This window comes from Gigantopelta aegis, chromosome 6, assembly GCF_016097555.1.
Source record: "Gigantopelta aegis isolate Gae_Host chromosome 6, Gae_host_genome, whole genome shotgun sequence".
Lineage (NCBI taxonomy): Eukaryota > Metazoa > Mollusca > Gastropoda > Neomphalida > Peltospiridae > Gigantopelta > Gigantopelta aegis.
The window spans coordinates 99,565,464-99,591,578 of record NC_054704.1 but is presented as its reverse complement, the minus strand read 5'-3'; the positions used below and the strand labels follow the sequence as shown (position 1 = coordinate 99,591,578).

Genomic DNA, 26,115 nt, shown 5'->3' with positions numbered 1-26,115 from the left:
AATTACCCACTGTTACACTACCTGCTAGGATGTTGTTATAGTCCAGTAATATTTAGTCTGGGGAATTTGTTTTGCCTCTTAAAATAGTTTGACAAAATGTATTGTAATCTTCTATTTCCCATGAGTGGAAATGAATGCATTTTAATGTAATATTTTGTTTACTTTACTTTTGTCACTTGTTTTCTTTTGTATATCTGTATGTATGGTTTCTTTTTGTTTTATTATTATTAATGATTATTCTGAAAGAGGGAATCTGCTACTTTTTTCCATTAGTAGCAAGAGATCTAGCTTTTATATGCACCATCCCACAGACAGGACAGCACATACCATGACATTTGATATACCAGTCATGGTGCACTTGCTGTTACGAGAAATAGGCCTACTGATGGGGATTGATCCTAGACAAACCGTGCATCAGGTGAGTGCATTACCACTGGACTACATGCTGCCCCTATACCAACTCGAATAAAAAAAACAAATAAAAAACACTTGAGATAAAATTTGAATTGCATACTGGTAGGTTAAAATATTACAGGTTTGAAGGCAATTGATGGAACAGCCAAGGTATAAGGATATACTGTATGTCTACCTTTAGTCTCTGTGTACCGGACTGCTCATTCGATGAATAGGCACTCTTAAATATTTTTTGTTTAATTAGTTGCATATGAAAAAAGAAAAACCCCCCAACAAATTCTGGATTTGTCCTTCAATGATCAAATCTGGTGTATAACTGGTGATTCTGTCATGATAACATTCCATAAAACTCTAAAGGGGTTGGACGTATCCCAGTGGTAAATTCTGGATTTGTCCTTCAATGATCAAATCTGCTGTATAACTGGTGATTCTGTCATGATAACATTCCATAAAACTCTAAAGGGGTGGGACGTATCCCAGTGGTAAATTCTGGATTTGTCCTTCAATGATCAAATCTGGTGTATAACTGGTGATTCTGTCATGATAACATTCTATAAAACTCTAAAGGGGCGGGACGTATCCCAGTGGTAAATTCTGGATTTGTCCTTCAATGATCAAATCTGCTGTATAACTGGTGATTCTGTCATGATAACATTCCATAAAACTCTAAAGGGGTTGGACGTATCCCAGTGGTAAATTCTGGATTTGTCCTTCAATGATCAAATCTGGTGTATAACTGGTGATTCTGTCATGATAACATTCCATAAAACTCTAAAGGGGCGGGACGTATCCCAGTGGTAAATTCTGGATTTGTCCTTCAATGATCAAATCTGCTGTATAACTGGTGATTCTGTCATGATAACATTCCATAAAACTCTAAAGGGTTGGACGTATCCCAGTGGTAAATTCTGGATTTGTCCTTCAATGATCAAATCTGGTGTATAACTGGTGATTCTGTCATGATAACATTCCATAAAACTCTAAAGGGGTGGGACGTATCCCAGTGGTAAATTCTGGATTTGTCCTTCAATGATCAAATCTGGTGTATAACTGGTGATTCTGTCATGATAACATTCCATAAAACTCTAAAGGGGCGGGACGTATCCCAGTGGTAAATTCTGGATTTGTCCTTCAATGATCAAATCTGCTGTATAACTGGTGATTCTGTCATGATAACATTCCATAAAACTCTAAAGGGGTGGGACGTATCCCAGTGGTAAATTCTGGATTTGTCCTTCAATGATCAAATCTGCTGTATAACTGGTGATTCTGTCATGATAACATTCCATAAAACTCTAAAGGGGTTGGACGTATCCCAGTGGTAAATTCTGGATTTGTCCTTCAATGATCAAATCTGCTGTATAACTGGTGATTCTGTCATGATAACATTCCATAAAACTCTAAAGGGGTGGGACGTATCCCAGTGGTAAATTCTGGATTTGTCCTTCAATGATCAAATCTGCTGTATAACTGGTGATTCTGTCATGATAACATTCCATAAAACTCTAAAGGGGTGGGACGTATCCCAGTGGTAAATTCTGGATTTGTCCTTCAATGATCAAATCTGCTGTATAAGTGGTGATTCTGTCATGATAACATTCCATAAAACTCTAAAGGGGTTGGACGTATCCCAGTGGTAAATTCTGGATTTGTCCTTCAATGATCAAATCTGCTGTATAACTGGTGATTCTGTCATGATAACATTCCATAAAACTCTAAAGGGGTTGGACGTATCCCAGTGGTAAATTCTGGATTTGTCCTTCAATGATCAAATCTGCTGTATAACTGGTGATTCTGTCATGATAACATTCCATAAAACTCTAAAGGGGTTGGACGTATCCCAGTGGTAAATTCTGGATTTGTCCTTCAATGATCAAATCTGCTGTATAACTGGTGATTCTGTCATGATAACATTCCATAAAACTCTAAAGGGGCGGGACGTATCCCAGTGGTAAATTCTGGATTTGTCCTTCAATGATCAAATCTGCTGTATAACTGGTGATTCTGTCCTGATAACATTCCATAAAACTCTAAAGGGGCGGGACATATCCCAGTGGTAAAGCACTTGCTTGATGCATGGTCAGTTTGGGATCGATCCGTGTCGGTGGGCCCATTGGGCTATTTCTCGTTTCAGCTGGTGCACCACAACTGGTATATCAGAAGCTATGGTATGTGCTATCCTGTCTGTGGGATGGTGCATATAAAAGATAACTTGCTACAGATGTAAAAATATAGTGGGTTTTCTCCCTAAGACTGTATTTCAAAATTACCAAATGTTTGACATCCAATAGCTGATGATAAATAAATCAATGTGCTCTAGTGGTGTTGGGACCGGCCTCGGTGGCGTCGTGGCAGGCCATCAGTCTACAGGCTGATAGGTACTGGGTTCAGATCCCAGTCGAGGCATGGGATTTTTAATCCAGATACCGACTCCAAACCCTGAGTGAGTGCTCCGCAAGCTCAATGGGTAGGTGTAAACCACTTGCACCGACCAGTGATCCATAACTGGTTCAACAAAGGCCATGGTTTGTGCCTGTGGGAAGCGCAAATAAAAGATCATTTGCTGCTAATCGGAAATAGTAGCCTATGTAGTGGCGACAGCGGGTTTCCTCTCAAAATCTGTGTGGTGCTTAACCACATGTCTGACGCCATATAACCGTAAATAAAATGTGTTGAGTGTGTTGTTAAATAAAACATTTCTTTCTTTCTTTCTAGTGGTGTTGTTAAATAAAACAAACTTATTAAAACTGTGAAATGTATCTCCAAGGTAGTAATTTTGCACCCATCCCCCACCTTGTCATCATACTGAACAAAATGTTCCCTGGAAAAATGTAGCAGGTTTTCTTTATATGTTAAAATTATCAAATGTTTGACATCCAATAGCTGATAATGAATCAATGTACTCTAGTGCGGTCATTAAACAGAAATTACCATGTTATAAAACAGAATGAATAAAGATTAATTAACCTAATTTTGTAACAGAAATAGTGTCAAAAATTACAAAATGTTTGATATCCAATTCACAATGATTAATTGATTAATGTGCTCTAGTGGTGACATTGAACAAACATTTATTTTTTTCTCTAAATCTGAATATAGCTTATCATTAATTCATGTCAACTTATTTTCATGCTTGTATCCAATTAAGGTTCAAGCACGCTGTCCTGGACACACACTTAAGCTATCTAGACTGAGGGTTAGCGGTAGAGCTGTAATGATACGGGAGGTTGTGATACGATACATATCCCGATACTTGGGTCACGATATAATACGTATCGTGATTTTTAACTTTTCATATCAATCATGGATAATTAAACTTTACTTCAAGTTTATGAAACATGATAACCATAATCAAAATTTAAGACTTGACACAAGCTGTATTACAGGATAGTGTTATTGTCACTTGGTAATAAAATGCAATATAAATGTTTAAAAATACAAATGGGAAGTCTTCACAAAAATTAATGCAACATGCTTCTTCAATGCAGTTGAAAATAAACCTATGGTGTATGTGACAATATCAAGGACTCTCAATAGACACCTTAAATGGTGGGGAATTCCAGCAACTGAATGTCGAAATTATGTTTTCATTGCTCTACTGTGCATGTTCGTAAATTTCTGCCGTCCTAAATCGTTGTATCGTATCGTGGCCTCGTATCGTGATAAGTACTGTATTGCCGTATCGTTACAGCTCTAGATAGCGGTTAGTTGTTAGTGGTTAGAGAGATGTCGGTGTAATGACCTTACACCTACCCATTGAGTCGTTAAACTTGTTTTGGGGTAGGAGCCAATACTGGGATGTGAACCCAGTACCTACCAGTCTTATGTCTGATGGCTAAACCACTACACCACCAAGGCCGGTTATTACTATTTTAGTACCATCTGCTTCCTAACCAGACTGAACTCATTACCAAAGCCTTTTTGCTGAGACTGACCTTAAAACCGATGACCGGGTTCAGACATGCTTGGGAAGCATGAGAAACTGGTTCAGCAGACGGTGTTGTGTCCCTAAATCAACCCCGTTATTGGAGATAACCCGATGCGGTCAGTACTTGGCATAGAAATATTGAGGACTGGAATCCCGCTACCGCTGGTCAGTGTTTGAACTGCCCAGGATTAGTTTACAGTGTCATCAGACCGCCTCTTGTTCAAACACTCCACCTGCAAGTGGTGCGGGGTCTCATGTTGGTGGAGCTGATAAAGCAGTAATACTGATGGAATATCTATTTATATACTCTTCAAAAAAGAGTAGGGAAACCTGCAATATTAATGTTAATTTCAACTATTGGACCGAACATATGTTTTAACCACAGACATCCTAGCAAAGAACGTTCAGGTTTGTTTATCAACACACCGAAACACATTCCATAGTTTGCACATGCATCACGCAGTTGCCCCATACACATGCATGGGGTGTCATTCTCAATTTTGACAATTTCCAGGAAGGTCGATTAATCACTGTGGAACATTATTTCTGTCAATCTTTTTCATTCTGTTGATCATACAGTTGTTGTTGTTTTGTTTTTAGTCATTTTTATTGTTTGAATTTGCGATGCGGTGTATGCAACGCAATGGGTGTCTACGGGCCATTGGCATGCTGCAAACGGGCAGAAGTCGGCGCAAAGTGGCCAACACTTTTTTATTTTTCGAAGTCAGTAATTAGCAGACTATGGAACGAGGTACCAACAAACTCAAAATGTTGACGATCAACCCCGTTCAGGTCATCCCACGGCAACGACAGGAGTACAGGATCGATTCATCTGTAACCAGGCTCTAAGAAATCGAGCTCAAACAGCAAATCAAATTGTTGCAAACCTTCAGGTTACTGGTGTCTGACTTACGGGTCAGACGATTGGAAATCATCTTCATGCAGCCCATCTTCATATTCGACGGTCCCAGGTTGTGCCTACCTTGACAAATCGTCACATTGCCCACAGACGTGAATGGTGTAGGGAGCATCAGAACTGGTTGCTGTGTGATGTTTTCAGATGAGTCCCTATTTACTTTGGACTTCCTTGACAGGTGTGGTCGGGTCTGGCGACGACGAAATGAACGGCACGCCAATGTCACAATGCGATTTCATGACAGATTTGGCAGTGGATCGGTTATGGTGTGGGGTGGTATCACCATGACTGACAGAACCCCCCTCCATATTGTGCAAGGAAGGGTCACTGGGCAGTACTACCGGGACAACATACTGACACCCTTTGTCGTCCCGTTGGCTAGGCGTGTGGGTCGACGTTTTGTTTTTGAGGACAACAGTGCCCGTGCTCACCGTGCACGAATGGTCAAAGCTCACCTCCAGCAGCACAACAGCTATCGAATGCCATGGCCAGCAATGAGCCCAGACCCTCCCCCCTTGAACATGTCTGGGACATGATAGGGAGACGTGTGCGTCAACGTCAAAGAGTGGAACAGACTTCCTCAAATGGCCATTGGGAGGCTCATACGCAGTATACCTCGTCGACTGAATGAATGTCTGACACATCGTGGCGGTATCACCCACTACTGATAAAAAAAATTTAACTTTCAAATTTCACTTCTGACCCCAATCGTCCTTCAAGATCTTTGGAGGTCATAAAACCTACTGTAATTGTAATGTTTGCCCAATTAATTCACTATTATGATATAACCATTCCCCACAGCTAATATACCTTACAATTTTGGCAATTGTAAATTCTTATTAGAGTTCCCCTACATTTTTTGAAGAGTATATATATATACTGGCGACCAAAAGAAAGTAGACAAAAACATTTTTATGTCAAGTTGAACATTTTATGCCTATTTGTTGCCATTTGTGAACTGTGGTGTACATATTTGATGGTAATTATTCAGCCGTGGAAATTAAAATCAGTTTGCAATAGCTATTTAGTTCAGAAAATAATGAAGCAGCAGCATGCGGCAGCATTTCTGATCATGATTTTTTTGTTCTTATCTCGCCAAATGATTATGCAGTAAAACCCCTCTAAACTGGACACCCATGAGACCATGTAAAATGTTGGGTTTTAAGGGGTGTCCGGTTTAGAGAGGTTTTAGTCCATAATTTTCAACATTTTCACGAGCATACAAACCGTACACTTTTGACCACCCCCTCCCCCCTCAAAAAATGTACATCCCCAAATAAAAAATGTTGATCAACATTTTTCATTAAAAAAAAAAGTGTACCCTGGCCCCTTAACCAAACCCCCCCCTGCGTATGGTTTGTACGTTTCGTGGAAAATGTTGAAAATTATGGACGGAGCGGTTTAATTGTACTTTGGAAATGCAACACTTATATTTTGTGTCATTTATACTCATTCTAAAAACTGATTGGTATGCTTTCTTTTGATCAGTGCAGAAAACTGAAAGTCTGGTGAAGGAAAATGAAGGGGGAAAAATGTTTTATTTAATGACACACTCAACACATTTTATTTACGGTTATATGGCATCGGACATATGGTTAAGGACCACACAGATATTGAGGGAGGAAACCTATTGTCGCCACTTCATGGGCTACTCTTTTCAATTAGCTTCAAGGGATCTAATATATGCACCATCCCACAGACAGGATAGCACATACCACAGCCTTTGTTACACTAGATGTGGAGCACCGGCTGAAATGAGAAATAACCCAGTGGGGCTACCGATGGAGATCGATCCCAAAGGGACCGCGCATTAAGCGAGTACTTTACCACTGGGCTATGTCCTGCCCCAGAAAGTCTGGTGAATGCATACACCTGTTACTGCTTCTAAAAACTGATGGCTAGATTTTCTTTTTCTGCTCAGTATAGTATATGGAATTTGGCGATGAATACACCTGTTAAACTTTGTGTTAGCAGCCACACCTCTCTGAAGAGACCTTGACCCCATTTTGTAAATATATATAATGTAAATAACACACCCAGACCTAGTTTATTACTTTTTATGGCTGCGAAATAAGCCCAACAGCAAAACTATATTTACATAGATACCGATATATAGAGATTATTATACAAGCTTGTGTGTTGTACTGATTTTACAAAATGAGTGTCAGGATTTTTGTATTACCCGAGCGAGTTTGAGCTAGGACTGGAGAAGCAAGTTATGACATCGTTCCCCAAAATTATGACATTACACTTGTTATTACACGTGTGCTTCGTATGATTATTATTAACTTGGTTATGTTGATCCATATGGATAATAAATACATGTTGTGTATCTAGCCTATTAATAAATTGCTCACTTTAATAAAGTCTGTACATTTAGATCATTCAGATGAATTCCATTTTACTTTGTGTTGGCATTAACCACATTTCACTATAGTTAGTTTGTCTTGTTATTATTCTGCCAGCTGAATATAACAATTAAATATAAATACAGGTGATTTCTGCAACATTGGAATATTCCCTCAAAACACCACCATATTCTCAAGATTGTTTTGTGCTTAGGCTTTTTAAATTGGGAAAGATAATGATTGATATTTCATATATATAACAGCAGAACAACACATACCATGGACTTTGATACGTTAATTGTCATTTCCTGATATATCACATTAATGCTTATGGCATGAACATTCTCATTGAGCCTGGCTTGTACAGCCATGTTCTATCAAGGATGAAGCCGACATGGGCTTTGATAATACAGTGAAAATCTCCTATACCGGACACTCTGTAAACCAGACCCTCTGTAAACCAGACACTGTGTAAACCAGACTTCCCTCAATACTGGACGCTTTTCACAGTCCATTATTAAATATCAGTACAGGACAGAACCTCTCTAAACCAGACACCCCTTAAAACTGGACATTTTAATTGGTTTGTGGGTGTCCAGTTTAGAGGGGTTTCACTGTATGTTATTGCAAACATTCAGTTGGGTATATGTGTCCTTTTTTAAAACCAAATTTTAATGATTTGTTTTTTCACTGCTGGCATTGTAATTAATTTGTAATGGTGTGTTTAAATGGTGATTATTGCGACTGAGTTTAGAAATAAAAGGACAAACTTGGCTAGTATGTGAAGGAACATTTGATGGAAAGCTGTTCAGTATTTTGATATATGACAACAAAGTTATTAACACCATCCAGCCCCCAAAACATTTGTAACATTTTTGCAGTATCGACACCTTGTAGTTTGATTTTTTACTTTAGATTTGCACTACTTTGAAAGATTCATTATATACATGTACTAGATACAGCTGCCTTCTTAGTGATTTGGCCACTAATAGACCTCTTTTGAATTCCTATTGTGCACGTGCGCAAAGAGTGACGTCCCTTGCCTAATTAGACAGAATCCAGGCTGAAAAGAAATTGGGGGGCATGATCGACAGTTGTCATGAGTGTCGCGAGTAGCCTCACAGGAGCTGTGAATCTCTTGCGACAAACGTACATATTTCATATCAGATGGTATAATGGCGACTAACGTACATATTTCGTATCAGATGGTATAATGGCGACAAACGTACATATTTCGTATCAGATGGTATAATGGCGACAAACGTACATATTTCGTATCAGATGGTATAATGGCGACAAACGTACATATTTCGTATCAGATGGTATAATGGCGACTAACGTACATATTTCGTATCAGATGGTATAATGGCGACTAACGTACATATTTCGTATCAGATGGTAAAATGGCAGCGAAAAACGGTCTACTGAAGTTTACAATGGAATGGTTTAAGACCAAACGCAGAGAAACAATAACTTAGACAAAGTCTCTGGAGCCGCCTGTTAAAGGTTTTAACAAAGCAAAATTAAAATATTTATACAATAAAATGAACTTAGTTGGAATGTATTTGCTACTTTTAACAATTAGAATTATAGTTATATTCACGTGGATTCCTAGTGATGTTTAATTCTCCACATATATCAGTATTTAAAATTTAATAAAAATATGCCTCCTCTTCCGCTTAAAAAACAAACAAAATCCCTACCTCACATAGACCTTTATCACAGCTATATTTTCACCTTATCGTTTCATTAAAAAAACTAAGACAGTCATATAACTACTAATCAATGCTGCATGTCTTATCTACAGTTTATTTAACTTATTTATTTACTTGTCACTATCATCTATGTCAGACACATACAACTTCAAGTCTGCCGAGCATAATACATTATGTTTATTCCTATGTTGACGATACCGAAACACACGAGGGTAATAATCTCTTTATCATATAATCTCAAACTTAATACAGCATATTTTTGTAAACTGTATATATCAGTTAACCATCGATCGATATATCAAAATAAACTAGCGTAGCGCATGGTGTTTTTATTTTCTGAACGCTGGACAACTTTCAAAGTAAAGTTGCTATTGACGTGTTTTGGTTTGATGATTGCCGATGCCTACGTCAATTCTGGAGTGTCACCATAGTATGTTTGCTTAAAAGTCAATAAACGTAGCGCCGTTAACAAAATAAAAAAATTCGTGATAAGCTGTAATAAGCAAACGTCTCCAATAAGTATTTGTTGGATGTTTACAGTTTGGGGTTCCTATTGATACAATAATTAATAATAGAGCTAATTCACGTTCCTATTATGTGGCCTCCCATTATCAATGGCCCCCAATTTGTAGACCGGGCTATTTTTACGAGATCTTGCATCAGTTCACGACTAGCGTCCACCAGTTGCCCCACTATGTGCACATGCGCAGTGGAATGTGAAAGAGGTCTATTGTCTATGTTTTAATGTGTGGATACTTAGTTTTCAAATGTTTATGTTTGCTCTTTTATATAATTGATACCACAGGCTGATTATGGAAAACAATTTTTTCTGAGATCACTAGACAATTTTAAAATATGAAAAAGGAAATGTTTTATTTAACAACACACTCAGCATATTTTATTTACGGTTATATGGCATCGGACATATGGTTACGGACCACACAGATATTGAGAGAGGAAACCTACTGTCGCCACTTCAAGGGATACTCTTCGATTAGCAGCAAGGGATCTTTTATATGTACCATCCAAAAAGAATATTCCTTTTCTGTGTGTTGCTATACATGTAACTGAATAATGGACACTGCATGGTGTATATTCTCACTAGATCCTAGTGATCCTACTAAACCTGCACTATTTTAGTTCACTCTTTGAACAAATGAAAGTCATGTAACTGAATAATGGACACTGCATGGTGTATATTCTCACTAGATCCTAGTGATCCTACTAAACCTGCACTATTTTAGTTCACTCTTTGAACAAATGAAAGTCATGTAACTGAATAATGGACACTGCATGGTGTATATTCTCACTAGATCCTAATGATCCTACTAAACCTGCACTATTTTAGTTCACTCTTTGAACAAATGAAAGTCATGTAACTGAATAATGGACACTGCATGGTGTATATTCTCACTAGATCCTAATGATCCTACTAAACCTGCACTATTTTAGTTCACTCTTTGAACAAATGAAAGTCATGTAACTGAATAATGGACACTGCATGGTGTATATTCTCACTAGATCCTAGTGATCCTACTAAACCTGCACTATTTTAGTTCACTCTTTGAACAAATGAAAGTCATGTAACTGAATAATGGACACTGCATGGTGTATATTCTCACTAGATCCTAATGATCCTACTAAACCTGCACTATTTTAGTTCACTCTTTGAACAAATGAAAGTCATGTAACTGAATAATGGACACTGCATGGTGTATATTCTCACTAGATCCTAATGATCCTACTAAACCTGCACTATTTTAGTTCACTCTTTGAACAAATGAAAGTCATGTAACTGAATAATGGACACTGCATGGTGTATATTCTCACTAGATCCTAATGATCCTACTAAACCTGCACTATTTTAGTTCACTCTTTGAACAAATGAAAGTCATGTAACTGAATAATGGACACTGCATGGTGTATATTCTCACTAGATCCTAGTGATCCTACTAAACCTGCACTATTTTAGTTCACTCTTTGAACAAATGAAAGTCATGTAACTGAATAATGGACACTGCATGGTGTATATTCTCACTAGATCCTAGTGATCCTACTAAACCTGCACTATTTTAGTTCACTCTTTGAACAAATGAAAGTCATGTAACTGAATAATGGACACTGCATGGTGTATATTCTCACTAAATCCTAATGATCCTACTAAACCTGCACTATTTTAGTTCACTCTTTGAACAAATGAAAGTCATGCAACATTTCACTTTTTTTTTTTAAATGTAGTTAATTTTTGGTGAACATTCATGTAATAAAGTAAATAAATAAAACTGCATTTTTGTTCAATTCGGACAAAAATCAGCCTGTCTCCCTACAAAAATCAGCCTGTCTCCCTACAAAAATCAGCCTGTCTCCCTACAAAAATCAGCCTGTCTCCCTACAAAAATGGGAGCCTGTACACCTATGATCATTAAATGATATATAGGCTAAACATATCGCTATAAATGATATATAGGCTAAACATATCGCTATAAATGATATATAGGCTAAACATATCGCTATAAATGATATATAGGCTAAACATATCGCTATAAATGATATATAGGCTAAACATATCGCTATAAATGATATATAGGCTAAACATATCGCTATAAATGATATATAGGCTAAACATATCGCTATAAATGATATATAGGCTAAACATATCACTATAAATGATATATAGGCTAAACATATCGCTATAAATGGTCAGCAGTTTATCTTCCATACCGTTGAGTTGATGCAAACTACTTATTAAATGACTTCAAATCCCTTGTGTGGGTTTTGTACTTTTTGTCATTGTCATATATAATCAATGTACATTACCACATCATTATTTTCTCTTTCAGAGAGATCAACATGAAGTATAGTTAGGGGATTGAAAGCTGGCCAGCCTGCCATATGTGTGTAAATAGATCAACACAAGGTATGTTCAAACATCCAGTGATTTGCAAATTACAGCAATATTGGATTTTCATCGGCAGTTATAATGCAATCTATGCTCACTGGAATAGACCGAGTCATTTAGAAAGCATTACTCTTTCCTGTGTAGGAGTTTAGTGTAAATGTCAAACACATTGCTTAAACAAAGAGAGTGCTCAAAGTTTATGGGAGGGATTTAATCATAGGAAGTGTTAAAAATAGGATCAGAGCTTAACTGATGCATTGAAATAAACTAACTGTTGCTAAATGATTATTGCCATGTCTTTAAGGATGAAAAGATCAAAGTTATTAATTATATAGAGAATACGAAACGGGCTTGCCTGTCATACCATTTTTATGAAACGAGTGAACAAGTTTAGTGGTGCATTATCATAGTACACATTGGTTAAGTGGACAAGTTTAGTGGTGCATTATCATTGTACACATTGGTTAAGTGGACAAGTTTAGTGGTGCATTATCATAGTACACATTGGTTAAGTGGACAAGTTTAGTGGTGCATTATCATAGTACACATTGGTTAAGTGGACAAGTTTAGTGGTGCATTATCATAGTACACATTGGTTAAGTGGACAAGTTTAGTGGTGCATTATCATAGTACACATTGGTTAAGTGGACAAGTTTAGTGGTGCATTATCATAGTACACATTGGTTAAGTGGACAAGTTTAGTGGTGCATTATCATAGTACACATTGGTTAAGTGGACAAGTTTAGTGGTGCATTATCATAGTACACATTGGTTAAGTGGACAAGTTTAGTGGTGCATTATCATAGTACACATTGGTTAAGTGGACAAGTTTAGTGGTGCATTATCATAGTACACATTGGTTAAGTGGACAAGTTTAGTGGTGCATTATCATTGTACACATTGGTTAAGTGGACAAGTTTAGTGGTGCATTATCATAGTATACATTGGTTAAGTGGACAAGTTTAGTGGTGCATTATCATAGTTGAAAGATGGTGTCCGATGGTGTCAACTTCTGAGTTAAAGTTTAAAGTTAAAGTCTTGCGTTGAGATCCGTTTCTCACAAACTATAAGTTGTAGGTCAGTGAAACTATAGTTGCACCAATGGATGTTCATCACAGTGCACCAAAAAGGGTTTTGGTAGGTGAAACATTTAATTAAAAAACCCAATCTAGTTTATATGTATTAGTGATAAATAACTACTAATTAACTGATCCTACACCTATGTGTATGACTGAATTTACAACTGTATTTTTACTTTAGTGATGTGTAACATCCCTAAACAGCCATGTATATATAGGCTGTATTAAAGCAAATAACTGTCTTGAAGTAACAATTTTATCCTTTGGAGGTTAAAATGGCAAATTCTGTGAGGCTATGCAGAGCTTCGTCGTTTACCATTTAGCCTGAGACAGATAAAGCCAATCGATGTCTTAAGACAGTAACCAGGAAAGGAAGGAAGGAAATGTTTTATTTAACGACGCACTCAACACATTTTATTTATGGTTATATGGCATCAGACATATGGTTAAGGACCATACAGATATTGAGAGAGGAAACCCGGTGTTGCCACTTCATGGGCTACTCTTTTTCGATTAGCAACATGGGATCTTTTATATGCGCGATCATTTCTCCAGACAGGGGTTTAACATTTCTCCAGACAGGGGGTTTAACATTTCTCCAGACAGGGTTTTAACAGACAGGGGTTTAACATTTCTCCAGACAGGGGTTTAACATTTCTCCAGACAGGGGGTTTAACATTTCTCCAGACAGGGAGTTTAACATTTCTCCAGACAGGGGGTTAACATTTCTCCAGACAGGGGGTTAACATTTCTCCAGACAGGAGTTTAACATTTCTCCAGACAGGGGTTTAACATTTCTCCAGACAAGGAGTTTAACATTTCTCCAGACAGGGGTTTAACATTTCTCCAGACAGGGGTTTAACATTTCTCCAGACAGGGGTTTAACATTTCTCCAGACAGGGGGGTTTAACATTTCTCCAGACAGGGGTTTAACATTTCTCCAGACAGGGGTTTAACATTTCTCCAGACAGGGAGTTTAACATTGGGGGTGGGGGTGGGGGTGGGTGGGTGGTGGGTGGTGGTTAACATTTCTCCAGTTAGGGGGGTTTAACATTTCTCCGGTTAGGGGGGTTAACATTTCTCCAGACGGGGGGGGGGGGGTTAACATTTCTCCAGACGGGGGTGGATAGGGTGGTGTGTAGCTCAGTGGTAGACCATTTTTAAATATAAATGTATTAAATAGTAAATGAAACTAACTGGATTATATATTCAGGGTCTTTACATTTTATTAAAAGTAAAATCAATAAATATATTTTGTCATTATACAATTTTGAGACTGCTCCTTTAAAAAATATACTGATAACAAAAACAAAAATTCCAAAGGAACAAACCAAAATACCACTAAGAAATTCAATTTATAGATACCAAGGATGAATTTGTGGGTACTCGGGCAGTGTAGTTAATTTGATTTAGCTGGGTTTTACTTGAGGTCTGTGTGTATTCTCTCACACTGCTTGTTGTGATTATGTCATGTACAACAGTACAGTACGAATGTCGGTAATGTTCCACTCCACTAGTAGGGTTTATAGGAGTCATGGAAATCCTCAAAAGTCATGTACAACAGTACAGTACGAATGTCGGTAATGTTCCACTCCACTAGTAGGGTTTATAGGAGTCATGGAAATCCTCAAAAGTCATGTACAACAGTACAGTACGAATGTCGGTAATGTTCCACTCCACTAGTAGGGTTTATAGGAGTCATGGAAATCCTCAAAAGTCATGTACAACAGTACAGTACGAATGTCGGTAATGTTCCACTCCACTAGTAGGGTTTATAGGAGTCATGGAAATCCTCAAAAGTCATGTACAACAGTACAGTACGAATGTCGGTAATGTTCCACTCCACTAGTAGGGTTTATAGGAGTCATGGAAATCCTCAAAAGTCATGTACAGCAGTACAGTACGAATGTCGGTAATGTTCCACTCCACTAGTAGGGTTTATAGGAGTCATGGAAATCATCAAAAGTCATGTACAACAGTACAGTACGAATGTCGGAATGTTCCACTCCACTAGTAGTGTTTATAGGAGTCATGGAAATCCTCAAAAGTCATGTACAACAGTACAGTACGAATGTCGGTAATGTTCCACTCCACTAGTAGGGTTTATAGGAGTCATGGAAATCCTCAAAAGTCATGTAATTTATACATTTTCCCAGAAACACTTCGGTTGTACGGAAATGGATAATCTAAAGAATAAAATATAAGTAATGTTTGATTTTAGTGATCATAAATGGCTCTAATAGTGAAAAATATGCCTTAGTGTTTAAACATAGGGCCTTTAATATGTTAAGTACTATATTTTATCCTATAACTCACCCATGATACCCTTGTGATACTTTAGTGTAATAACCCGTGTAATAATGGTATGTAAATTTAAAGAAAAAAAAGAAAAATGTTTTATTTAATGACGCACTCAACACATTTTATTTACGGTTATATGGCGTCAGACATATAGTTAAGGACCACACATATTTTGAAAGAAAACCCGCTGTCGCCACTTCATGGGCTACTCTTCCGATTAGCAGCAAGGGATCTTTTATTTGCGCTTCCCACAGGCAGGATAGCACAAGCCATGGCCTTTGTTGAACCAGTTATGGATCACTGGTGGGTGCAAGTGGTTTACACCTACCCATTGAGCCTTGCGGAGCATTTCACTTAGGGTTTGAAGTCGGTATCTGGATTAAAAATCCCATGCCTCGACTGGGATCCGAACCCAATACCTACCAGCCTGTTGACCGATGGCCTAACCACGACGCCACCAAGGCCGGTTGTAAATTTAAAGGTCTATGCAAATTTGCATTGTTATAAGTTATGCATTTCATTAAAAAATAGTCAGGATTTATCCCAGTTGGTTGAGTGCTTGTCTAAAGTGCTTGCGTCGCTGGATCAAACCACGTCAGTGGATCCATTTAACTAATTTGCATTTCTCTCATTCCAACCAGTGCACCACAACTGGTCAGAGGCCGTGGTATGTGCTATCCTGTTTGGGAAAGTGCATATAAAAGATCCCTTGTTACTAATGGAAAAATGTAGCAGGTTTCCTCTGATGACTTCAAGTCAAAATGACCCAATTTTTGACATGCAGTAGCTGTTGATGAATAAATGTTTGACATGCAGTAGCTGTTGATGAATAAATGTTTGACATGCAGTAGCTGTTGATGAATAAATGTTTGACATGCAGTAGCTGTTGATGAATAAATCAACATGCTCAAGTGATTTTTTTCAATAAAATAAACTACCGGTAATGTTTTGATGAAAAAATAAATTTAAAAAAAGAAAGGTTTTGCAAGGACATGAAGGGGGAAAACCAAACAAACAAAAACCCCAAAGATTGTAATAATATTAGATTATATTCAGGATACCAAAATAAAAAAAGGTAATAAAAGAAAGAAAAATTAAAACGAAAAAAAGAAAGAAAAGAAATAGCCTTGTATAAAAATTAACCCTTTTCAGCGTTTTTCATATCACTTTAAAGTTTATTTTCCGACACCCTCGATACGCACACAAATTACTTCTTGTGGGCTTCTTGTTAATTTTGTTCCAGTCTTTGAAAAAAGCTTCATTAATCTTGTTATATTTCTTTTTTAATGTCTTTGTCATCATTTCATTCTATGTCAGAATCTTTTTCTAAGACAGTCTGTCTGTTCTTAGGAGGTTACGAAATGCTGTACAAACAGGTCATAGCAATGTGTGTTTTAGTCCAGTGGCCTCTGCAGGTTAGGAAATGCTGTACAAACAGGTCATAGCAATGTGTGTTTTAGTCCAGTTGCCTCTGCAGGTTACGAAATGCTGTAGAAACAGGTCATAGCAATGTGTGTTTTAGTCCAGTGGCCTCTGCAGGTTACGAAATGCTGTACAAACAGGTCATAGCAATGTGTGTTTTAGTCCAGTGGCCTCTGCAGGTTACGAAATGCTGTACAAACAGGTCATAGCAATGTGTGTTTTAGTCCAGTGGCCTCTGCAGGTTAGGAAATGCTGTACAAACAGGTCATAGCAATGTGTGTTTTAGTCCAGTGGCCTCTGCAGGTTAGGAAATGCTGTACAAACAGGTCATAGCAATGTGTGTTTTAGTCCAGTGGCCTCTGCAGGTTAGGAAATGCTGTACAAACAGGTCATAGCAATGTGTGTTTTAGTCCAGTTGCCTCTGCAGGTTACTAAATGCTGTACAAACAGGTCATAGCAATGTGTGTTTTAGTCCAGTTGCCTCTGCAGGTTACGAAATGCTGTAGAAACAGGTCATAGCAATGTGTGTTTTAGTCCAGTTGCCTCTGCAGGTTAGGAAATGCTGTAGAAACAGGTCATAGCAATGTGTGTTTTAGTCCAGTGGCCTCTGCAGGTTACGAAATGCTGTACAAACAGGTCATAGCAATGTGTGTTTTAGTCCAGTGGCCTCTGCAGGTTACGAAATGCTGTACAAACAGGTCATAGCAATGTGTGTTTTAGTCCAGTGGCCTCTGCAGGTTACGAAATGCTGTAGAAACAGGTCATAGCAATGTGTGTTTTAGTCCAGTGGCCTCTGCAGGTTACGAAATGCTGTACAAACAGGTCATAGCAATGTGTGTTTTAGTCCAGTGGCCTCTGCAGGTTACGAAATGCTGTACAAACAGGTCATAGCAATGTGTGTTTTAGTCCAGTGGCCTCTGCAGGTTACGAAATGCTGTACAAACAGGTCATAGCAATGTGTGTTTTAGTCCAGTGGCCTCTGCAGGTTAGGAAATGCTGTACAAACAGGTCATAGCAATGTGTGTTTTAGTCCAGTGGCCTCTGCAGGTTAGGAAATGCTGTACAAACAGGTCATAGCAATGTGTGTTTTAGTCCAGTGGCCTCTGCAGGTTAGGAAATGCTGTACAAACAGGTCATAGCAATGTGTGTTTTAGTCCAGTGGCCTCTGCAGGTTACGAAATGCTGTACAAACAGGTCATAGCAATGTGTGTTTTAGTCCAGTGGCCTCTGCAGGTTACGAAATGCTGTACAAACAGGTCATAGCAATGTGTGTTTTAGTCCAGTGGCCTCTGCAGGTTACGAAATGCTGTACAAACAGGTCATAGCAATGTGTGTTTTAGTCCAGTGGCCTCTGCAGGTTACGAAATGCTGTACAAACAGGTCATAGCAATGTGTGTTTTAGTCCAGTGGCCTCTGCAGGTTACGAAATGCTGTACAAACAGGTCATAGCAATGTGTGTTTTAGTCCAGTGGCCTCTGCAGGTTACGAAATGCTGTACAAACAGGTCATAGCAATGTGTGTTTTAGTCCAGTGGCCTCTGCAGGTTACGAAATGCTGTACAAACAGGTCATAGCAATGTGTGTTTTAGTCCAGTGGCCTCTGCAGGTTACGAAATGCTGTACAAACAGGTCATAGCAATGTGTGTTTTAGTCCAGTGGCCTCTGCAGGTTACGAAATGCTGTACAAACAGGTCATAGCAATGTGTGTTTTAGTCCAGTGGCCTCTGCAGGTTACGAAATGCTGTACAAACAGGTCATAGCAATGTGTGTTTTAGTCCAGTGGCCTCTGCAGGTTACGAAATGCTGTACAAACAGGTCATAGCAATGTGTGTTTTAGTCCAGTGGCCTCTGCAGGTTACGAAATGCTGTACAAACAGGTCATAGCAATGTGTGTTTTAGTCCAGTGGCCTCTGCAGGTTACGAAATGCTGTACAAACAGGTCATAGCAATGTGTGTTTTAGTCCAGTGGCCTCTGCAGGTTACGAAATGCTGTACAAACAGGTCATAGCAATGTGTGTTTTAGTCCAGTGGCCTCTGCAGGTTACGAAATGCTGTACAAACAGGTCATAGCAATGTGTGTTTTAGTCCAGTGGCCTCTGCAGGTTACGAAATGCTGTACAAACAGGTCATAGCAATGTGTGTTTTAGTCCAGTGGCCTCTGCAGGTTACGAAATGCTGTACAAACAGGTCATAGCAATGTGTGTTTTAGTCCAGTGGCCTCTGCAGGTTACGAAATGCTGTACAAACAGGTCATAGCAATGTGTGTTTTAGTCCAGTGGCCTCTGCAGGTTACGAAATGCTGTACAAACAGGTCATAGCAATGTGTGTTTTAGTCCAGTGGCCTCTGCAGGTTAGGAAATGCTGTACAAACAGGTCATAGCAATGTGTGTTTTAGCCCAGTGGCCTCTGCAGGTTACGAAATGCTGTACAAACAGGTCATAGCAATGTGTGTTTTAGTCCAGTGGCCTCTGCAGGTTACGAAATGCTGTACAAACAGGTCATAGCAATGTGTGTTTTAGTCCAGTGGCCTCTGCAGGTTACGAAATGCTGTACAAACAGGTCATAGCAATGTGTGTTTTAGTCCAGTGGCCTCTGCAGGTTAGGAAATGCTGTACAAACAGGTCATAGCAATGTGTGTTTTAGTCCAGTGGCCTCTGCAGGTTACGAAATGCTGTACAAACAGGTCATAGCATAGCAATGTGTGTTTTAGTCCAGTGGCCTCTGCAGGTTACGAAATACTGTACAAACAGGTCATAGCAATGTGTTTTTTTAGTCCAGTGGCCTCTGCAGGTTACGAAATGCTGTACAAACAGGTCATAGCAATGTGTTTTTTTAGTCCAGTGGCCTCTGCAGGTTAGGAAATGCTGTACAAACAGGTCATAGCAATGTGTTTTTTTAGTCCAGTGGCCTCTGCAGGTTACGAAATGCTGTACAAACAGGTCATAGCAATGTGTTTTTTTAGTCCAGTGGCCTCTGCAGGTTATGAAATACTGTACAAACAGGTCATAGCAATGTGTTTTTTTTAGTCCAGTGGCCTCTACTTGATATGTTTGTTTGATTCACTCACATAGTTCATGCTCAGGGTTAAGCTGGTCTATTTTGTGTAGTTAGATGTGGAAAACTAGACTTGAACGCACAGGTTCCATGAAAAACATGTCCGCAAACAAAAACATGTTTTGGGGCAGAGATTTGGTTTTTTGTCTGAATTGCTGTATTTAATTCAAAAGCAGTGTCAGTGTTATGTTCTGGTGTGTTTATCTGCTATAAAACCTTGGCTACTCACAAAATATCAGTTGATTAACTAATGAACACAAATTCAAAGTAGAGTTGGAAATTGGTTGGACTAGTATGCACATTCAACAATATATAATGCACATTGTTGCTTAATATTAACAAGTATAATCTTATAATTAATTAATAAAATGGTTAAATTTGACGACTATTATTACCATTTTGTACCATCTCAGTGAATACGCCCTCTGGCGAGCTGGTGGTTACGTAATACTTACCGCGTAACATCAGGAATGGGTGTTAGAACTAGAGAAACAAATGTACCTGGGTTTTTAACGAACAGAAAAACATTGATGTGCGTTTCTTCCTACAATTTGTGGTTGGATGGTGTAACGGTCGTAGTAACGATTGATGGTCGTTTAACGATTGATGGTCGTAGTAACGATTGATGGTCGTTGTAACGATTGACGGTCGTAGTAACGATTGACGGTCGTTGTAACGATTGACGGTCGTAGTAACGATTGACGGTCGTTGTAACGATTGAAGGTTGTAGTAACGATTGACGGTCGTAGTAACGATTGATGGTCGTAGTAACGATTGATGGTCGTTGTAACGATTGATGGTCGTAGTAACGATTGACGGTCGTTGTAACGATTGATGGTCGTAGTAACGATTGATGGTCGTTGTAACGAGGTCTGACTGTACATGTATAGAGAGAGATCGTTTCGATAATTTAATCAAAATTTCTCTGTCATTTATATTGGCAGAATATACTACCTTTTTCTGGTGCTGAGTGGCCTAATCCAAAACCACAAGGACCACACAGATATTGAGGGAGGAAACCCGCTGTCGCCACTTCATGGGCTACTCTTTATGATTAGCAGTAAGGGATCTTTTATATGCACCATCCCACAGACAGGGTAGTAGATACCACGGCCTTTGATATACCAGTCGTGGTGCACTGGCTGGAATGAGAAATAGCCCAAAGGGCCCACTGACGAGGATCGATCCCACACTGACCACGCATCGAGCGAACGCTGTACCACTGGGCTACGTCCCGATACATAATAAGAACCAAACCCGACCATAAATGGCCCGTCTCGGTGATTGTGGGTTTGACTTTATCTTTGGAAACTGGATGCTACATTTCATGTACATCAACAAATTTCATACAGCAGTTCTCTTACTATAATCTTTCTAAAACATACGAAAAATGTATCAAATAATTTCCAAGCTTTTAGGATAGGTCTAAGACAAATCGTGGCATCGTACTCCAGACAGAACCGATTCTGTAACAGTTGTATATATCACTGTTTGGCTTAAATGAAAGGACGTTCCTCAGTTATGGACATTTATGACGACAATCCATCACTGCTTACTACTGTCAACATTTTGTTTGTTGTTAACACAACCAGACCAGCCTTTTGTAGCCTAGTTACGTCCAAACATTGTCAGCGGTACATCTGGCTCCAGACCTACATTCTTGTTGGGAAACACTTTTTCTGTGCCATACATTTTATTACTGAGACCCATCAGAAACTGTTTTTTGGTAATGGTGGATTGGTGAATTATGCAACATAATAATGAGTAATAGACTTCTGGTTCCATGATTCTTTGGATTCACCACCAACACACTACCGGAAATGATCAGAGGTAGCAGATTAAAAAACATTCCACCATAATTTCTACGTTTTTCTATCAGCTTTTTAAATATATTAGAACCAAAATTTTAAAATATTTAATTGTTTCAAATATATTGTAATTAAAAAGATAATGTAAAAAGGTACAATTTATGGTGAATAAACAACAACTGCCTGCACATTTAAGAATTTGACGATAATTTCTGGTAGCATGTCGGTAAGGCATTGACACAATCACGAAACTGAAAGTCAGTTACTGATTTATCATGATGCACAACCAACCAATACCATCCATGATGCAGTAAATAAGAGAATTTGTTGTAGTTTTTTAACATTAAAAACAGAAATTCGATGGAATTAAATATTTCACCTTCCATAGACTGGTTTAGTGTCACTCACAGACAGGTAAAACATTGGGCAAATAAGAGGGCAGGGAAATTTGAGCCCGACAGACGGCAATTTTGGGGGGCATTACGTCCAGAAGGCAGAGCAATATGGCAAACTTCAAGTGTCTTGATGTAACACAACAGCAAACATTCATAATAAATCAGTGGGAACAGTTTCATGATTTTGAATACAGTTGTGATGTAGATTAACGAGTATATATATACATGTGTAAAGTCAAACATTATCAAAGAATGGCATGTGGTGGTAGAACAAGTAATGGAAATGGTCTGATCTAGATGGTTACAGGAGTGTGGGAGTGTGGGATCTATGGGAGTGTGGGATCTCTGTGAGTGTGGGATCTGTGGAAGTGTGGGATCTGTGGGAGTGTGGGATCTATGGACTGTGATCTGTGGGAGTGGGATCTGTGGGAGTGTGGGATCTATGGAGTGTGGGAGTCTAGGATCTGTGGAGTCTGGGATCTGGGATCTATGGGAGTCTGGGATCTGTGGGAGTCTGGGATATGTGGGAGTCTGGGATCTATGGGAGTCTAGGATCTGTGGAGTCTGGGATCTGGGATCTATGGGAGTCTGGGATCTGTGGGAGTCTGCGATATGTGGGAGTCTGGGATCTGTAGGAGTCTGGTATCTATAGAGTCTGGGATCTGTGGGAGTCTGGGATCTGTGGGAGTCTGGGATCTATGGGAGTCTGGGATCTATGGGAGTCTGGGATCCAGTAGGTAAAGTGCTCATCTCAGGTACTTGGATCATAACTTCGAACATCCTTGGTGGGCCCATTTTCTAGGTGTTTTGTTGTTGTTTTTCTCCATCCCAACCAGTGCCTCGCAACTGATATGTAAAATGCTTTGGTTTGTGCTATCCTGTCTGGAAAAGTGAATATGCAAGATCTCTTGCTTGTAATTAAAAAATGTAGTGGGTTTCCACTCTAAGATTATTTTATGTCACAATTATCAAATGTTTAACATTTAATAGTCAGTAAATTAATGTGCTCTAGTGGTGTCATTAAACAAAGAAAACTTTAATTAAATGGATACTTTATAAAAAATAAGCCAGATATTACAACTTTAAATGTGGAAAGATGAGACAGTACTTGCCATTAAATTATATTATTTGTTTTGACCAATGTTTCACAGAGTTGTTGAGTTAATGTAGCGTGTATGTATACCATTGTGTCCTCAAATTGTGATTAATGCTCCAAGCATAACTGCTGCTCCATAGAGATCAAATGATTATGTTTAATACGCTTGTACCGACAATCACCTCTGTTCTGTGAATCATTTCTTGACACCAGTTCTCACACACGGGTCATTGATGTGTTCGATTGGAGAGGCAGATAAGCTACCCCCTGCTAACCACGGAATCGCGAATCAAATGAACCCAATGAGGAACCGTTTGTTACCCAATACAGGTGTCTGTGGGTTCGTTTTGTGCAATTTGTAACACCGGGATTAAGTGCGGGGTTAATATGAGATCAACACCATTAATTATGTCGAGGCGATATCCAGACGGGGAACCAATCGTCCGTGGTTTACAGACAAATTGCCATCAGATAAGAGTGTATCTTGATTACACCAGAGCACCAGGCTTTGTTACCTATTCTGTTCAGCCAGTCTTTTCAGACATGATACTCACTAATGGGAGTTATATAGTACGGTCATTTGACAAACTCTTTAAGACACTGGTAAGTGCTGACTTGGACATAACTTGAGAATGATCATGTCGACCGTTACAAGAAAGTTCACTCATGACAAAATCAAGAATGTGACTTTGTTCTTGACAACATCTGATTAAAGAAAAACAGCACCAGGATTTTTAAATAGTTTGTTTGTTTACTGACACCACCAGAGCACATTGATTTATAAATCATCAGCTATTGGATGACAAGCATTTAGTAGTTTTGACATATAGTCTTAGAAAGGAAACCCGCTACATTTGTCCATTAGTAGCAGGGGATGTTTTATATGCACCATCCCACAGAGCAGATAGTACATATCACAGCCTTTGATACATCAGTTGTGGTGCACTGGCTGGAACAAGAACTACCCCAAACCGACTGCTCATCAGGCATATATATATAAACTTGCTACATTTTTCCATTAGTAGCAAGGGATCTTTTATATGTACCATCCCACAAACAGGAAGAACACATACCACAGCATTTGATATACCAGTCGTGGTGCACTGGCTGGAACAAGAAATAGCCTTATGGGCCCACCGATGGCCGGATGGGGATCGATCCCAAACTGACTGCGCATCAAGTGATCACTCAAATATATTTTCATCAAATGTGTTTTATTCCACTATATGATGATACTTATTGTTTGGTAGTAGACCGTTTGCCTCAGGTCCGATAGATCACAGGATTGGACAAAACGTTAAAACGTTTTTTAAAAAGTTTGTTTTGTTTAACGACACCACTAGAACACAATGATATATTAATCATCAACTATTGGATGTCAAACATTTGGTAATTCTGAAACTACGTTTAGCTTAAAAAGTTAAAGTCGGACACCACCCGAGCACATTGATTAATTAACTTAGTGGCTGGCTGTTGGATGTTAAAAAGTTAAAGTCGGGCACCACCTGAGCACATTGATTAATTAATTTAGTGGCTGGCTGTTGGATGTTAAACGGGTAAATTGTTTTGCATACATGTATAGTCATAGAGGAAAGTAAGCTGCTACAGTTTTCCTTTAGCAGCAAGAGATCTGTTATATGCACATTCTCACAAACAGGACAGCACATACCAGGGACCTTGATATGCCAGTCATGGGGCACTGGTTGTGATGAGGAAAACACAGTCAGAGAAAGGGTTCACAGAGGAGTTTCGATCCCAGGATCTGGCAGAGTCACGCAGATTACACAAGTTTATTTCTAGGTAACACCAGATTATAAATCAAATCTGTATTTACTTGTCATTTTTAGCAGTGAAAAGTATTATTCTTAAACAATTGGTTAACTTCGTAAAAATCAGTTGAACCGACCTCTGGTTACCTAAGATTGTGAAATATTGTCCAAATTGACAGTAATAAGAGTAATATTATACAGTTATTGTTTAGTGTTGTTATGCAACCGTCTTTGACTGGTTCGTATTGTGGTATGGTGTTGTCCATCTGTTTATATGTCCATCTGTCGGTAAACGGTTTATTTCCAGATCATATCTTTCTTATCAATTCATATACATTCGGCAAACCTTGCATGCAAGTACAACTTGGGATGGTCACCGCGACCTACTTATGACAAGCATGTCATCTATCTCACCATATCTTGTCAACAGCTTGTGACAGCTAGTATGGAATTTAATTGCATCAGTTTATGTAGTGAAAATCTGTATTGGATGAGAGGCCACAGAATGCGAGTCCAGTATAGATTTCCACCATAATGTAAACGAGTACATTGAAATTTCATATTGTAAACAACATTGTTTAATAACCTATTAACAAACATCTCACAATGCTTTAGTTTCATGGTAGTGCCTTTTGATTTTTGAGTTGCTTATTATACATGCACTGGCGTAGGAAGCGGGAAGGGGGGCATGTGCGCCCCCCCCCCCCCACTTTTCGGATATTTTGCTTTATATTTGTTTTATAATAGTGTAAAAGTGTGTAAATATAAAAGTGCCCTTCCCCACTTTTTGGCACCTTCCCATGCCACTGTACATGTATAGAATATAGAATATCTCCTGCAGAGAAAAAATTTATAATGATGTCACTTTAACGCATCAAAGAAATATGCAGTTGAAATATGTATTTTTAGCATCCAATATGATGTATCCAGTAGGGCTTTTTACGTGCAGAACTCGTAATTGTTCTAAGAGTG

General features: G+C 38.7%; 1 protein-coding gene across 1 annotated transcript in view; it reads left to right on the top strand.

Moving 5' to 3' along the window:
• Positions 1-26,115, top strand: part of LOC121374245 (zinc finger protein GLIS3-like) — a 76,678-nt gene that overhangs the window by 27,128 nt on the left and 23,435 nt on the right. Inside the window, exon 3 of the mRNA XM_041501262.1 lies at positions 12,162-12,238. The gene's annotated coding sequence lies outside the window, so the exon portion shown is untranslated. The remainder of the gene's footprint in view (positions 1-12,161; positions 12,239-26,115) is intronic.